Source organism: Rhamphochromis longiceps, linkage group LG16, assembly GCF_057381845.1.
Source record: "Rhamphochromis longiceps isolate RC_006_pf linkage group LG16, R_longiceps_female_GT1.1, whole genome shotgun sequence".
Lineage (NCBI taxonomy): Eukaryota > Metazoa > Chordata > Actinopteri > Cichliformes > Cichlidae > Rhamphochromis > Rhamphochromis longiceps.
Window position 1 is genome coordinate 19,841,310 of NC_140572.1, and position 18,570 is coordinate 19,859,879.

Here is an 18,570-nt window from a genome sequence, read left to right on the forward strand (position 1 = left end):
TTCCTGTTGGCTAACACTGTGATAATTCCATGTTTTACACACCTCGATAGAACTCATTTATTTAACATCAATATGAAAAATGCATGCTTTCTATTGTATTATAATGGTACAACAGAAAAAGAAGCAAACAAAAGGGTGCACACACCACTGCTAAACCTTCTCATGTGCAAAATGGGATGTTTCTCTTTGATGTTCAAAACACTGAAAAAGGTGTACATGCTAAAGTAACTGCAACAAACCTTCTGTATAAATTCTTGTAAAAAGCTACTTCAGGACTGACAGGACGACCGGAAATAGAGATTAACTTAACTTTTTCTAACATTTCCTGTAGATAATCTGGACCATTGTTCTCGCTTTTTCGGCATAACCTGTAAATAAAATGACCACTAATGTTTCACGTCCTCTAATCTGCATGTCGCCTCCATCTACAGTTTTCTTTATCTCTGATGATATTCTGAATTCTCCGGGTTCGTGTCTTATCTCACCCGGTCTCGGCATGACGCACAGAGCTGAGCAAGGTCATACAATTTCTATGCCACGCTGAGATAATGTCCTTGAATAGGAAATCTCAGAATAACTCCATGCTCTTGCTGAATGTTTCTATATTTGAGAGCAATGAATGGACAGCAACAGAGATAGAACACGAGCGAGAACCGAAGGACATTAAATGCGTTCATGTGTCGATTTATATGTTTTTGACTCCTCTGGTCAAAGAGATGTATTGAACATGTGCTGGCCCTTATGCAAGGTCACTGGTGAGCATGTGACAAAATCTTCTACAAAAACATGAATATCAAACCAGCAGTAAACACAGTAGGTAAGTTGATACAGAAAGCAGAGCTTGTGGCGTGTTAGAGGAGATGTGAGGGGGATGGGAATCTCATTTGGGAATTACCTCATTACTATATGAATGATGTAGGCTGGTAGTGGTGAGGGTAAGATAAATAATTAGCGAAACACACAAGTGAACACAAAAAAGGCTTCTTGTTTTTCGGATTGAAGAGCGAAAAGAGCAAAATCATTTATAAACCAGAGGGAAGGATTCGTTTTCTCACTGACAAAAGCATTTTGTTATTTCACAGTAACGAAATGGCTCTAGATACAAAAGCTGTTTCCTTGTTTGGCTTCTCCTGTGTCGGTGTAACGAAAGCTGCGTTCCATCAGTGAAATCGCACGACAGGTTTACAGAGTGCTCCACAGACACTGTCTGGAAGTGGGCCATCGGTTTCCTTCAATCACCCCAACGTGTAATGCCGCGAAGCTGACAGCCGTCTGTAGCAGAATGATACCCCCCTCCTGAGCTCTAATAAACAAACACAGTGCCTCCCCGGACTCCCCCAGGTGGTCTCAGTCAACACTCTGAATGGAGCATCTCTCAGTGAAGGATCAAAAGAAAGACCATGTGCCCATCACTCATCTTATCCCTCCACCTCGTCCTCCCAGCTATCCTCTCATTCTTTTCAAGTCTCTCCCTTTCATTGATCCACCTTATTTTCGTTTAGCCTCTGTCTCATCCATCTTGGGTGTTCCTGCTTTTCTCTAAGTTCCAGATGGGCTGTGGGGCTGTAGCTGTCATCCCTCACCTGGCTTTCCCTGCTGGGACTCATGGCTCCCTGAGCATCCTGGTAAAAGACAAACCCATAACACATAGAAACATCTTTTTGTAACTTCTCCTTTGTCTTGAGCTCTCTAGCATGCACTTTTGTTTGGATAAACTAAACACCGGATCTACTTCAATTTATTGGGCTGATGGAAATTTAGGGTCCCAGATAAAGGATCCCCACATAGCAGTTACACCTGCTAAACATTTATCATCCCACCTCTACACTCAGGGTTAACATTATTTCAAATACAGCTATACTGGTGCTTTACTTCATAAAGAAAACCATAATATGTCACACATGGATGAACTTCTATGCAATCGCACCAAAGCAGAGTCAAAACACAGTCTATCACAATCTCAGAAGAAACACGATGGTATTTTATTCCTGTAGACCAAGATAACACAGTCTGTCATCAATCGTTAGAGTGCTGAATCAAGGCCAACAAGCTCAACCACCAGAAAAAAAAAAAGCAAAAACAAAACACGGACCAAACAAGTGTGTTAAAAATACATTTGCTGCGTTAAATTAAATGAATGAGGTTAGGTCACCTCGGTTGCCTTGGTTACAAAAATAAAGCAAACCTAGTCAGACTGAAAGAACATCTGATTGTTGCTACCTGATTGAACAATGTAAACAAACATTTGTCCATCATGAAAAATTCCTTCTCAGTCCATCCGTTCTGATCTCTTCCTTTAGCATGAGCTGGGACACCAGTTCAAGAATTTAGCCTCTAAAAACACCAAAATCATACCTGATTTAAATTTGATCAAGGTCATGTTCATCTCCGCAGGCCATCTTTTTCCCTTTCACCTACAATGCACTCTAGATTTCCTCCAGTGTATCAAAAATGGTAATCCGTCAACTTGATTTTCATTTTCTGGGAGCTGATAAAGTTGCAGGAAAGCAAGTGAGCAGGGACTGTGTCGGTGCTGGCAAAACAAAAAGCAAAAAAAGTTTAAATCCGCAGTACTCGGTTGTCTCCGGTTACTCCAGTTTTCTCCCATAGTCCAAAGGCATGCTGTTCATGGGGATAGATTGATAGGTGATTATATTCATGGAATATATTACAGAAGGATTTGCAGGTCTCTCTCTGTTGATTTCACTTGCAGAGTTTACAAGACAATAAGGAATGCAATAAATTACGTGAAATCACCACTGGCAACTTGTTTTTAATATGCCTGTGTAAACATTAGACAATTTTAGCTATTTTATTGTTTCTATGTTATTGTTTCTGTTTTATTATGCTTGCCTCTCTCACTTTCAATGGGATTACCTGTATCGATAAAGGTTAAATTACATTTTAAAATGTCCATATGTGTAATCCTCTCGCCCTGTGTCAGCTGGGATAGGCTCCACTCTCCCCGTGACCTTGAATTGGATAAGTGGAAGAGAATCGAATGATGGATGGATGGAGAGGAAATGGGTATCAAAGATGATTGTGTTTAAAGAGGTCTAATGACATCCATCTGAATAGAGAGTCAACTAGAACCACCAGGGCTGGACAAACTAGGAGCATATCTGGGTAATTACGCTTCAGCCAACGTATTTCCCTTTACATGTTTACACCTTTAGACTTAATACAGCTGCATTTCACAGTTGTTTGTAACATTCCCAAACAGCCCAACACTCCAAAGCCTTGTGGTGTCTGGTGAGCAGTAAGAAGCTGAGAACATGAGCACTGTTTAAGCGGCTCTCAGCAAGTGTTATTTTTCGTTCTTCATGCAGATATTTTGAGTGCAACATCGTGAATGCTTTCAAGGAAAGCCTGTGTTGACAGCTGGATGTAGGCCTCACATTTCAGTGCTGCTGCTCGAGCTGATTTCCACTCAGTACTTTGAAAGTGCATTATATATAACTGTACATTAAGGTAGAGAAAATCTAATAGGACCAAAGTTTAGACTAGCAGCCCAATAACAGGCAGGCAGTTATGCAAGTGCTGGCATGGCTGAAGCACAAAGCATCACAACAGCTGTAATGAAAACCAGAAACAGACAGAGAGAGAGAGAGTGAGAGAGAGTGAGGGAGTCAGCCAGTAAAAAGAAGCAAGCCTTCCATCACTACTCCAACCACAGGGAAGAGATTTCACTATCCCCTGGTTTACTCTTAACAGTAATGCGCTGTTTGTCTCCAAGTAGTTTTTCCCCCCACTTCTGCATTTCTTTAAGTCCCTATTTCAATCTGTTTCTCCCTGCATGTCTCTCTTGTCTCCCCCTTCTTCCTTGAGCATGATAGGTTGATAGGTTTTTCTCCCTTTGAGCGCTTGCAGAGCAACAACACATTCCTGTCCACATTCCAGCCTCAGGAAAAACAGTGTCCGGAACATAATAAAAGACCAAGCACGTCATTTGTTTTCAAACCCACTTGCACTCATTGGAACAAAACTGTGCTTAGGGCAGGATTGGGCAAATGTGTTTGTGCAAAACAGGCAGTGAAAGGGATGTGTTTGCGATTACAAGAAGCTGTCTGCGTGCGCGTTGTCTGTTTTCCTCTGTGGTAATGAGAATACGATGAGCTTATCCCTCCACTGACAATATATCACACAGATTCCAACAAGTCACAAGAGTACAAATGAAGTACCAATGTTTAGATGAAAAAAAATCGTGGCAGGTTTAAAGTCAATTTGCACTTTATCGGTTTTTGACTTCCATCATCCAACTTTAATTTCGTAATGCACCTTGAGTCACGTGTAAAGCCCCAGGTACACTATGACCTTGTATGGTCTACCTGTACTTTCAGTTATTAGCTGTACAAGCATGCGCACTGGACACCACACAAAGACGAACAGACACACACACACTCAGATATTTGGCTTTACACACAGTAATTACCATTGGGAAGCTGATAACAGGAATACTGGACATTTCGGCGCTGTGTGCACTTTTTGTGTTTGTTGCAGAGATGACCTTTCATATCTGCATGGGCATACACACTAAAACCTTGATAATTATCCATGCAAATAACAGTCTCTGACAGTGGTAGCAGGTTCAAGGTTAGGGCAGTTTTAATGTTTTGGCATACTGGCTGTAGTGTGTCCTTGATCAAAGAGCCTCTTGACCTAAAACAATATTGTGTTCACTTCCTCCAGTCTACTTCATTTTCCACAACCCTCTCAAAACTCTCCATTTCTGGCCAATCCATATCACCGCTGACCTTAACCTGCCTTCTATGTGTGCTGCCCCACCACTGCCAGTCCAATCAGCTCTTCAGGAAGCTAATAATCTCCCTCCTGTATCTTACACGTAATGTGGTGTCCAGCAGCAGTGCACACGTGTGAATAGTGCATGTGTCAATGCACATGTGTGTGCGTGACTGCGCGTGTGTGTGCAAGCCCAGTGCACACAATGATTATTCAGCCATAACGGAAGTCATAAAGACTTCCGCTGATTGCTATCAGGGCAGACAGAGGGAGTGGAGAGATCATACAGCCACAGGGTATATACGCAAAACTAGACCAGTGCTGCACAGACACCGAAACAAAGCTGAAGTCTGAGCGGTTAGGAGACTCCACGTGCCATTCATATTATTTGTATATGTCCCAAGATGACAGTTATAAAATGCTAATAAAAAAACATGGCGTGATAGCTAGGTGGCTACATAATGGTATCATTAGTACACTGGCTTTAAGGTTTTTGTTGTTGTTAAAATACAACAGGTTAGTTGTATTTCCAGTTCGCACAAGCTTACATGGTAAAGTGGCTAAATTGCTATAAATAATTGAAAATAGATAAATAAAATTAGCACAAAAAGTAAGGACATTTTTGTTTGGGTGAGTATTTCTTTGTTGTAACAATGCCAATAAATCTTTATACTGATGAAAAGTCTTTTTATTTATACTTAAATGGGGCCACATTTATAAGGAAAATGCATTTGTTGGTTCAGTAGCAGAGTTGAACATGAGCTGCGCCCATCAAAACTTGTCAAATCTTCTCTGCTAATGCCAAACATTAACCCTGCTACAGATTTCAAAGCACGCTTAGCAGTCTTGTCCATTTGCAAATGACCTCAGAGAGATGTCGCACATAAGAAACATCAAAAGGCCAGAGTTTAACAACCCACTAATAAACCAGCAGTTCTTACAACCTGCTTTTATATGACCGCCATATTACACTACTGTGCTATTAGGACTTAAGGGACCAATAACTTGTCATTAATGTCCACAGTTTATCCTGTCTATTGACCTGGACCTCTATCATAAAAAAGGGGGAAGAGAAATCAGCCCCACCCATTTTCTCCACCTTTCAAAGCCAACTCGACTACCAAAACATAACATTTCCTGAGGTGTCTCACAGACTCGCAAAGAGACCACATCCGATTAGAGGACATCAGAAAGCTAATTGTTGCTAGGCAGCATCACTTCTTTATTGTTATCGATAACGCCTCTTCCTTGGTTGCAAAAACTATCACTTATATGACTTAATAGTGAACAAGAATAAAAAGATGAAAGGAAAGAAATGAGTATTTGTGCTTTTTGTTTCATTCTGAGTCTGTTTCCTTCAACCATTGACCTTCTGGTTTTCTTGTAATGGTCTCGATGTCGCAATCCACACCTGGACAGGCGCCAAGCATGTCTGCAGACACCTGTGTCAGAGCTAGTGGGAAAAACAAGAGTGAAAAGAAGATCCCACCCCTACCCCACCCCCACTTACTCATGCTCACTCTTTCTCCCTCTCTGTTTATCAGGGTTTCTACCTCAACTTGAATGGGTCATGTGACTTCCTTCCTGTTGTTTTGACCCTGAGGTCATTCTCCCTAAGGGTCTGTGCCTCCCCCCGACTCCCCACCCCCACCTCTTACAACAGATGCCCCACCCCCGACCAGCACCACTCCTCTTGTGTATTAAACACAACCTGAAAACCCCAGCCTCTCTCTCCCTCTCTCTCCAGGACACACACACAAAACACAGGTATGAAATGGGGTAGGCTGAGGTAAGAGGCGGGCCCCTGCTGAATCTGATTGAACTTTAGTAGAACTTGATGACCGCGCTCTCCTCAAGCTGATCTTTCTGCCTGTGGATTGCAGCAGACTGTGGGGTGCTGGTCGTCTTGTTATGGCTAACTTCAAAAAAAGAGGACAGGTCCAGACACTGACTGAGCAATAGAGACTTCTATGAACATCAGTCACTCTCTTCCTTTGCACAAACTGAAGTTTATCATCAATTATCTGCCACTAAATGCAGGTCTTTGATGTCAGCATCAGTTGTCCAGTCCACCCATTATTTTTAGATGGTTTAGAAGTCATCAGAATGTAAAGTGCCCCCCAAATCCCTCTGGATGTTTGGTATGTAATCTCCTGAGTTATCAAAGGTCCTGCTATCTCATAGTATTCCCACAGCAGCAGCAGGCTTCTGTTCCTGTCTAAACACCATTCACAACACTTTGCAGATTCAGAGCAAGCGTCAGAGGGGCCACGGTGGATCAAGTATGCTGTCACAGTTGCAGATAAGACTGTGTGTTATCCAAAAAATTCTAAACAGGAGAGCATCCACTCATGGAATTTCCTATTGCATCTGGTGCCCTGTGGAGCTGTAACCTAACTTTGTTTTTCAGGTAAACTTTATTATTATTATTATTTTAAACAGAACGGGTAAAGGCAATAGATATTGTTAATTGTTTTACACATTACACTTTAAATATGCAGCAGGAGAGAAATTCACATCTGACAGCAGTCACTACTGACCACTTAAACCAGCACAGAGATGTTGTAATCATCTTTGGATCAAGGCATCACAGTGGGGAATGATTCCTGTTGGAAAGTCTCAGCTGACCAATCAGCATCCTTTGGAAAAAATCTAGAAATGTACAGCCAAAATCAAGTTCCCTTTAAGAAAAACAAAAAGTCTGCCAAAGAGTGTAGTAATGCAGAGAAGACAGAAATGCAGGGCACCAAGGCAGAGACAAGGTAAAGCAAAAATAGCAAGCCATTAACTGACTGATTTAAAAAGCCTCAAAAAAATAAGCAAATGCCACATAAATGGTAATGAAATATACCAACAGGAGATGATCTGACAAGGACAAAGTGGGAGACGATTTAGACACTGAGACAGGACTATTAATACACTGGGAAATTAAAGGACACGGGTGTTAACAATCAGGGAATCAGAGGAAGTAAAACAAACATAGGATATCAAAGAAAATTACGTTTAAAGTAAAACAAAAAGTTATCAAAAAACAAACACTAGACACACAGGCAGGACTCACACTCAAACGAGGGAACGGCACTAACAGAAAGATGAGGCAGAGGCAGGAGCAGACAGTGAAACACAGAACTACTGCCAATCAAAATTAAGACAAGCCACATACATTATGTAGCGATAAAACCATCACTAGAATGAGAATTATTATATGTGATACTATATAGCCTATTTGTGGAAAGTGAAGTAGGTGTAATGATAATTTTAGATGTTTGTATCCATTTGCTTTATTCTTTTGGGTCTTTTTCACAAGTAAGGATAATTGAGGAACAATGGGGACACTCACTTCAGCTATGTTCAGCACATGACTGTAACTGTAAAATGGTTTATATGTGTAACTGCCATCATATATAAACTTCTGTGTGCACGTCATTAGTGTCAGAGGCTGCAAGAACAGATCTCTCTGCACAATAAAAGCATGCTTAGCAAAGTTTATTCTTATTCCCAGATTTGTCTCTTGCTCCTGTTCACCTACAGGAGCATGGAGGTGAACTACAGGAGTTTACCTCCATAATCTCTCGATGAAAAGCATATCTTCACTTATCAAAAATGGTCCTGTCAAGAGCGGAGCAGTATTTCCCCTGACAGGGGAAAACTCTGTCTTGTTCTGTGTCTGCATGTGTTAAGGGCGAATGCTTCTATCTATGTAGTTCAGCCGACTGAGAGAAAGGCATCCTCTCTGTGCAGCTTTGACAGCTCTGGAGAGCACGGGGTGTTAAGCAGTCCAAATTAAACCCGCCTTCAGCTGCATAACGTTCTGTTCCCAGCCTGGGTACGATGAGCCCCAGGCACAGTGTCAGACGCAAGTTTGAGTTCTTCTCAACACCTCATATGACCAGAGCAAGGTGACCTACTACTGTCATGTCAGCCAGTTGTGGAACAAGGAGAGATGGGAAAACTTTCTCTCTGTGAATGCAAAGAGTGTGTGTCTTATCACTTTTGATAGCAAAGCAGAGGGAGAGAACGAGTAATGTCAGAGACAGATGAGCTCTTTTATAAATGTGTTAAACTGTACAGTTCAGACCATAAGTATTTGGACAGACACACAGCTTATTCCAGTTTGTTCTTTTAGCTCATTCATTAAAACCCCAATATCTCATTTTTAATACATTAACATTAATAGAACATATGTCACATACTTAAAATGATGCTATGCTGAGCCTAAAAAGCAAAAATTAGGTATTTTTTTTATATGCAGCCCTTTGGACTATATCTATAAAAGCAGTTATTTTCAGGTTATGAACTATGTTATGCAATCCTGGAATAGTTTTATGCAACAAGACTGGATTTAGAAGGTCAGCTAAGAAATGCAACTTCCAGATTTGCCAAGGACCTTAGATAAGGAGGCGCTTAAACCGTGTCCTGCTTGTGACATTTCATCTTGTGTCAAAGTTGCTTAATATTTCAATAACCTTTTTTTATTGGATTTGACTAGAAAGCCCATTAATGTCCGTTTCAGTCACAAACACATTAAAGTTATGGCTCTTTTTCCATTTCCTTCACGTGGCTTTAAAAGAAGTTCCCAGATGTGATCCTACATGGCTTACAGTTTCTTTAAGGAAACACAGGGGATTCTTTCATTTCAGTTGCTCTATACATGTAAAAAAAAACCCCAACAACAACAAAAAACAGAGATGCGTGCCTGTATTAGAAAAACTGTAACAAAAATGCATCTCCAACTCGTCCAACAAAACCTGAACAAATACATAAAACATATGCACACTGCATGTCACTACAGCCAATAAAGTAGAAAGGAAAGACTCCTGTCTTCATTAAGGTTTCTCGATGGTGTGCAGATTCGGTGAACTCAAAAGTGCTGCTGAAAACACTGAAGCAGTAACTAAGATGATGGAAAACCTAGCAACCCAGAGAGTGCTGTGATTATTATGCAGGCAGAACTCAATACACAATATACAAAGCAAGATAACACTTTCGAAAGGCAGACTCACACTTAGAGAACACCATGTGTACAAACATTTCTTCATTTGGGTACACAAACGGGTGTGTGTTTCTTTAATTAACCTCGCTGTTAGTGAGGTATGCGCCTTGTTAAACCCTTCTGTGTTATCAGCCAAATATCTGGCACTGTCTAGAAAAGAAAAAAGACATAGTAATGCTAATTTCCTTGCAAGTGAGCATGCACTACCAACTGTGATGTCTAACAGTTATTTTACTGTGCGTGTTTGAAAGTTTCACACATTATTTAAGCCGTCATCAGTGCAAATATTTCGGGAACTAAACCTCTTAAAGTAATGGAACTTAGTAATGGAACAGTAAGTATTAACTATTTGTGTGTGTGTGAACACATACACATGCATCTAATATAAAACAGCAAAACACAGCAAATCCCACATAAGTATTTAATCCCAATGCCTTTTTTTCCCCACCAATACCCTAGAGAGCAGGCATCACAATGTGACACAAATCAGATGACAGAGGATTTTGTCCAGCTTGTGTGTATGTGAGTGTCTCTGTGTGGTGTCCCCCACCTGCTTCTCACAGAGAACTCTTGTGCCATGCCTTCTGTATACTAATACACAGATCTAACAGAGAAACAGAGTGTTCTCATTAGAATATTTGGATCGTATGGGGAGGGGGTGAGACCTATCAAAGGGGAGGACTCGAACTGGGTTGGTGCCAGAAATCCCATCTGAGATGCAGAGTGAATGGATGGACGACTGAATGGTTAAAAAGAAAAATAAGCCTTATTTAGTTGCAGTTTAGTTTGCTTGCTGTAATGTATGCAAACATGTCTTGTGTGTGTTTAAATCTGGATGATTGCATTTGCAGATGTGTACTCAAGGTTGTTATCTACTAAATAGATTTGGCTGTTTTAAATTAACACTGTTATGTCATTTTTCATTCTTGTATTATTTAACAAAAGCAGAAATCTTCAAGTATAATGAGCAGTAGTGTGCAAAAGCCTCAAGTCACCCCTCATTTCTCTGTATTTTTCCCCCAGGCGCCAGACTTTGGTGAGCTTTTTTTTAAAGTGGTCTTGAGCAACAGTTTTACTTTGTACACTGGCTAATTTTTCATTATTTTTTGGTCCAGTGTTTGCACTTGACCATTTTTAGAGGAATGTTTTCTGTTTGTTTGTTCACTTAATGCTGAACTATGAATCACATCTTTATATAACTTTGGTATAAACAGGTTATCGCAATTTTTTTTAAAAATTTGTTTCCATTTTGTTAGTTGAAGCTATGAAAAATATTACAAATAATACAGTTTAACATGTCTGTGAAGGTTCTCAGTCATCCAGGTCATCGTAGTCAAAGGAGCTTGCAAAGAAAAGCGTCTGGACTTCATTAAGTTACTTGAAGACGTTTCACCTCTCATCCGAGAAGCTTCTTCAGTTCTAAGGTCAAATGGTGGAGAGTCCCAGATATAAACCTAGTGGGAGTGTCCCCCACAGAGGGACAAAAGGACCCCCTGATGATCCTCTAATCGCCTGAGCCAAGGTGTGAAACTGGGTGTGGGTCCCAATCAGCCAGAGTTTCGGGTGAGTTCATTGTGAAACCTGGCCCCACCTTATCATGCGAATTCCTGAGATCAGATGGCCCAGGATGTGAGTGGGCGTTAAGGCGTCTGGGAAGGGAGTGAAAGAAGCCATCTATGTCCACTGTGAGCGACCATCTTTGAACAGAGGCGGTGGTTTACGACACCAACTCTCTGCCATCTATAATCCAGTTTTGAGATCCCTTCCCAGGCGCCTTAACGCCCACTCACATCCTGGGCCATCTGATCTCAGGAATTCGCATGATAAGGTGGGGCCAGGTTTCACAATGAACTCACCCGAAACTCCGGCTGATTGGGACCCACACCCAGTTTCACACCTTGGCTCAGGCGATTAGAGGATCATCAGGGGGTCCTTTTGTCCCTCTGTGGGGGGATACTCCCACTAGGTTTATATCTGGGACTCTCCACCATTTGACCTTAGAACTGAAGAAGCTTCTCGGATGAGAGGTGAAACGTCTTCAAGCAACTTAAAGAAGTCCAGACGCTTTTCTTTGCAAGCTCCTTTGACAGTTTAACATGCACAATTATGTTTTTGCAGCTACAAGGTGATTGTCTGAAAACTTAGCATGTCTCAGCGCGGTGTGGAGGGTGGCCTCAGAGAATTTAACTTGTCAAGTGAATGACAAAAGAAGTGGAAGGCCTACAAAACTATCTACAGCAGATAAGCAGAAATGAAATTAATGTCCTTAAAAAAGAGGAAAAAATCCAACAAAGACCCGAGACATGACCCGAGAGCTGCATCTGGCCCTGCATCTTCTCCAACAGGGACAAAAGGCTGATATATGCCAAATTACACACGAGCTGGACTGAAACTCATGGCCAACAGGTCATATGGAGTGAATTCAAGCATCTGATTATTTTTCAACGATGACCCCAAACATGCAGTAAAAATGTATCTAGACAAAACAGCAAACAGTGGAACGCTGTCAGTCATGCATTGGCCTCCCCACAGCCTGGACCTCATCATTACTGAAGCAGTGTGGGGTCATTTTGACAGAGAACAGAACCAAAAGGCAGTCAAAGCCAAAGAAGAGCTTTCAGTGTCTTTCGAGAAGCCTGGAGAGCTATTCCTGAAAACTACTTAAAGAAAGCTTGCGTAAGAGAGTTCAGGATGTGTTGAAGAACAAAGATGGACACTTTTGATCTTATTCTTGTATTGTATAAACCTTTTTTTGCCTTATATACTATATTTCTCTCTAAAGTAGCCATCTTACACCTACTGCCCTACTCCCGCCCAGCTTTCCACTTAAATGTCATCACATCAGATAAAATGTTTCATATTCATGAAGCTTGTTTGGAGCTCTGGGATTAAGTATGGGGCGGGCGGTGTCATTATTCAATCTCTACTGAATAATGACACCGCCCCAATACAGAAATACGCTTTAACCTAAGCTATTTTAATATTTAATATTTAAATTTTTTTATTTATTTAGTCATCATCCAAAAAAAAAAAAAAAACAGTTCCACACAGTGAGTCACAACCTTTTTTCTGCTATGGGAGAGGTTTGTATACATTTTTACATGTCAGAACTATACCAGGCTGTACCAATGGGCACTTTGGTCCACACCAATTAATAAAATCACAAAATGAAAATATGATGCTGGCCCACAAAGAATATCTACACCTATACATATTATTTCACTAGCTGGGCCCACGTCATCATTTTAGGTTTGACAGTGTTTTAGTAGGTAAAAGTGAATGCTTTGACATGAATTGAGCTGCGGTTTGGGGAAGGCCTCGAAGGGGACTGCCGATGGCTCCCGGGCCTGGCAGTTGCCCACGCACTAACTAGAAATGAAGAAGTTAAAGAACTGAGATCAAGGAGGGAGGGAGGGTGGGGCACGTAAAGGCGAATGAACAGCTTGCAGAACTGGGGGAACCTATATAGATGACAACGGGAAGGAGTGTGTTTGGAGGCATGATATTGCTCCTGAATTTCCGATACATAATCTCAACATATAAACACACATATTGTACTGTACTGATGTGCACACATTCTTGTAATGTTTGCTTCTGTGCTTGCCATCTCCTTGTCTTCAGTTTTCTTGACAGATAATAAATGCAGATGACCTACAGGTGACTCAAAAGCAAATTAGGATGGACCGAGCTGCCCGTCATTGCACCACTCTGCATTTCTCCTTTCACCCTTAAAGACAAGCCAGCCATGCTAATTAAATCACTTTTACCTATTAAGTAGGGCAATTACGAGATTTAATTAGTTGGCAAATGGTTGATTAGATAGTTAACTAATAGTTGATTAAAAAGCGCTACAGCACTGTGTGGTTCTGATTGTCATTTGCATTTCGGGGGTGGTTAGTCAAGGGAGGCTGTAACTCAAGATCTTTTTAGGTAAATATGATCAAAAAGAAAATTTCAGGGTATTTCCTGCCCACATTTGTCATTGTGTCTCCCTCAGATGTTAAATATAAATGATGTGGGTTTTTCTCTTATCTGTCATTTTGCTGGTGACAGCAGAGACAAATGAAGGATGAAAGCTTGGCCACCACACAAAGGCGAGGTCCACGGAACAAATCGGAGAAGATGGTTTCTCTCTCGTTGGCTTAGCCTATTACATGTACCTAAGATTTTCATGCATAAATATCTCTTCTGAATTCAACAATGCATGTTTAGTCTTACCTCTATGTGTATGTATCCACTGATTAAATAGGCAGTCTCACAAAACCCCTTTTGGGTACACATGTGAGCTGGAGTTACAAGTGCATTTCCTTTGTTTCCACTCCACATAGTCATATAGACTATCTCATCAAGTGGTATGAGTTTACTTGTGGAAGTGGGTTTTTAATGTAAATTTAACATATAACAAACAGAGGCAAAGAAAGGTCCTTAGAAAAGTGACCTGAGGGAGACTGAAACAAGCATGGATAATCAATCTCTCCTTCCCATTGTGCATGCTACATACGGTAGTCCCCTATTTCCCACCACTCCCACACACTCTGTTGAGCAACCACTCAGTGCTTCCTGGGAACAATAACAATCTGGCATGAGATGATGCAAACATTTTATGCAAATACTGATTGCAAGCATCATTTATTTGTGTTGACTAATGGACAGGGTCCAGAATACTGCGAATGGGAACTTTGTTTTTGAGTTCAGCCAAGCACATACAAAACACAACTCTTGATATGCTCAAAAACAAACACAGCAAAGATCTAAAGTTTATTTATTCAGTCTTAGCGTTGCTTGGCTTGTACTTTTTTGTGGACATTTCCAGGACCTGCAAGTGAACAACAAGATGGAGTCACAGATAAGTTCCAAAAAGTTATCCGTTCGTTGCGTTTTGCTTTACATTCTGTCACGTGTTAGGATGTAAACGCTGTTTCTGGTGTTTAGTTGTTAAACTTGTGTCTCTGACGGAGAGGCAGTCAGCATCCTCATCGCATGATTGATATGTAACATGGACGAGACATGGAACCACATCAGATGACTTGTATTGGCCTTTAACACATTTTTTGCATATGAACATATGAAAAAGTGGTACGATCCAGTACATCCTGGCAGTGTGACAGTGAACCAGGATGTATTAGGACCAGGAACCTGTAACTAAAGTTGATTTTATCCATTATTATCTATTTATAGAGGACACTCTTTTGTATGAGCAGCTGTTTCACAAGCTCAAGTAACTCGGTGCAAAATCTAATACAGCATTTGCCTCATAAGATTTTCACTTGCTTTGCTGAACTTCGGTATTTCGTCAGGCAGACATTTTCCACTTTTGTCCGCATTTAACTGTATTTCTCTCACATACAGCTTGCATACAAACTAGCCAGTTTGGATATTGTACTTTTACCAAATTTTCCTAGATCCAAAGCTTGTTCTTTGATTCCTGTTGAGCAGTGGGATTTAGTAGAGGGTCAGTTGTCAAAATTAAATGTATTTTCTGTCGCTACTATACTTGAAAGTGTCAGATGGTTACCCTGGCCTCACCTCAGTCAGGTTCTTCGCTTGCTGTTGTTTTTAACAAGCCACAGAACTCAGACAAATACTACTATTGGGCATAGATGGATACAAATTGATCTTCAGGGTATCCTTTGGGGAATAATGAAGAGCAAAGTGAATAAGACAAAACAAAGGATAAATAAAGGCAAACTTGACCACATAGGGACCTAAATGGGAAACAAAGAAAAGGAGGCTTCTTTGATTCAGTGCTAGCTGGTGTACTGTCGAAGGGCTGTTCAGTCTAAATTGCCTCTGGGTCATTTATCCCCTCCTCCCATGTGATGGTGGATCTTTTCAACCCTGAAAAAATGACGGAATGGCCCTCGTGCCACTTATGGTGGAAGAGATAAATTAGAGAAGAGACCTCAGATGCTGGGGAGTAAGATTTAGATTGATGGTCAAACAGTGGATGAGAATACCTCCATTGCCCCTGTGTTAACTCTTAAAGTGGATTTTTTTATGAAAAGAAAGGAAGACAAAAAAAGTTGTTTTGCACATTATTGCTGAAATAGTCACAGAACATTAAAAGCTGAGGTTTCATGCATTCTTATTTTGTTATATTACAGAGCGTGTGAAATGAATAATAATGATTTTATTTATTAAAGGATAATTACAGCAAATGTTCTATAGTGAGTGTGCTTATAGCGTACCTCTTTTACTCATCATTTTAAAGCTTCTTTAGCAATATTAGCATCATAGAACTGTCTTGTGTTTTCTTTCAAAAGCAGAAGTTGGAGTGGTAATTACTATGTTACTAAATTATTAGCTAAGGGTACCTAGCTTGGTTAAAGCAAGCTGCACTAAAATACTGTATGGGGATAATACATACTTTCTAATTATTACTAAGTAACAGACTAATAAAAAACTGGAACACAACTTATCCAAAGTGAGGCACAAACTTCTTGGATGGCTTTACAACACAGCAAGATACAAAAAAAATCAGTCAGATAATCTATTAAAATGTTCCAAAAGACACCAACAGCACATATACAGTTCAGAACTTGAGTTTCAGGCATTTTTGCATTGGCTGTGTTTTTTTAACTTCTGAGGTTTTTCCTTGGAAGGTACTCAAGGAAGAAAAACAAATGCCTTAGGCAGAAACAGACTCACTGGAACTTGTCATCAAATGCTACTTGACCTCACATGTACAACGAGTCACTTCTAAGTGACTTATTTGTGATTCACTTGTTATTAGAAATGCCTTTTCACTCTTCAGCATGTTTTGCACCCATATAATCAGTTAAAATGGTTCAGCCTGAATCATCCAAACCTTCCAAATCTGATTGTAATTCAAAGTTGATATTTTATCCCCCACAAAGTGGCATCTACAAACATTTTCCGGTTTTTCTACAGGATCCTGCAGTGTGCAAGCAAAAGTTTGTTGAACTGCTAATATTTTTGGAGGAATATTCTAGCACGCATACATTATGCAAGTTTTATTAGGATAAATATTTACAGTTACCATTATCCTTGCGTGCATTAGAAGCAACTAAATGAGCAAATACAAATGAATGTGTGTTTTTCTAAGAGGTTAAGACTGTTCAGTATTCTGCTATTCTGATAAAGAAACACTTGATAAGATCTTCTGCATGACTAAAGAGCTTTGTGAGATTTGTAGGGCTACCATGTAAATATATGTTAAAATATATGTTAAATATAAAACCTCAAACCAATATCTAAAATTGTTTGTATTTGCGTTTGTATGTTTATACGATTGCTACAGAATGAACGAAAACCCCAATGCAGTTCTATTAACAACCAATAATCCAACTATAATAATCCAAAGTTATGCCAGTTTGTTTAACTGGGCAATATAAATTTAATGTGACTTGATGATGACGTTTCTAACTCCAGAGTACACAGTTGACACACCTGGCAGTGCGTGTGTTAGTGCCCTTTGATAGAAGCCGTCTACATTGATACACACTAAGGCATCAACTTCAAACGCTGGCTCCCCCCCTCTGAGGTGAAGCTTTCCAGTGACGCTTGAGGCAAACACTTTTTTTGGTAGATTGGAAAACAAACAGACAACTGAATCCTGCTTGTCTTGACCTGATTACTAACTGAAAAACCACAGGTTAGTAAATAGCTAGAAGCACACCCTCTCATCATGGGAAATGTCACTTCAACCAAGCATTATGCTCAACACTGCATGTATTGCGCTCCTCTTGTCATAATGTGTGCTTCATGGAAATATTAAGACACATACACACATGCGCACACATAAAAAAAGCCCCACCAAAGTACATCACTGGAAACACTGGACAAATATTGGACTTTAATTACTAATCACTGTATTACGTTGTACTTATACTTCTTTACGGATTCATTGCTTTTATTTGCTTACTTAAGCAGCTACATTGCAGCATTGTGGTCATACATAAAAATGTTTAACTCACTAGAAAGTTTATAAAGTATCAGAACCATCTCAACTATGTTTCTGGTGCCTTTTGGAGCATTTTTACTGTCATCATTTGACAAATAATATGGCTTGCTATGGAATCCAAAAAGTCAAAGTAATTTTATTGGTGTGGTACTTGTCACCAGCTAGTGTCTGTGACACCCAGGACAGGAATTGGCAGGGGAGTGCGAGGGGATGGGAGGTTTCCAGCACAAAAAAACAATAAAATGAGAAATGACTATCATTTTTAATATCTGGTGATCCCTTGAGAGCAGAGAGGACATGTCAGGGGTCTGGGATGATCTGTATCCCATTCTGTTCACATTTTTCATTATGTCACCCCACCACTACTACTTTTTGAACTTGAAAACTACCCCTATTTAAATAAAAGAGAAATCAACAGGAATCATAGTCAAACGTGACTAAATTCCATAGAAAGTTGAATGCTGTAGCTTTTTATTTGAAATTGCAGTTATGCAGAGCATCTTGCACAGTTTGTTGATTTTGCAAGTGATGGAGTAATGGGCTGACAAGAGAGGAACTGTCTGGAGGCTTGCAGATGTGGGTTAAAAAAAAAAACAGGTTACACTTTGTAGCAAGCGGAAAAATCTTTTGTCAAAACAGACTTTTTATTTTTAGAAATATGCTTTATCTGAACTTTTATTTATTCTTTCCTGAAACTGATTTTGTGCCGATGCTCAAGTGACACGGCCGGCCAAATAATGCAAGTAGAAGGGGGATTTAAATCTGGCATCTTAAAACAGTTGTATTGCTGCATTTGATTGTGAGTGTTTGAAAAAAGGTCAATGCTAAAACTGAGGGTTCACAATTAGGTTTTACAAACAATGGGTAATGTCACAGTGGCTACTTAAATATAGACACACACACACACACACAC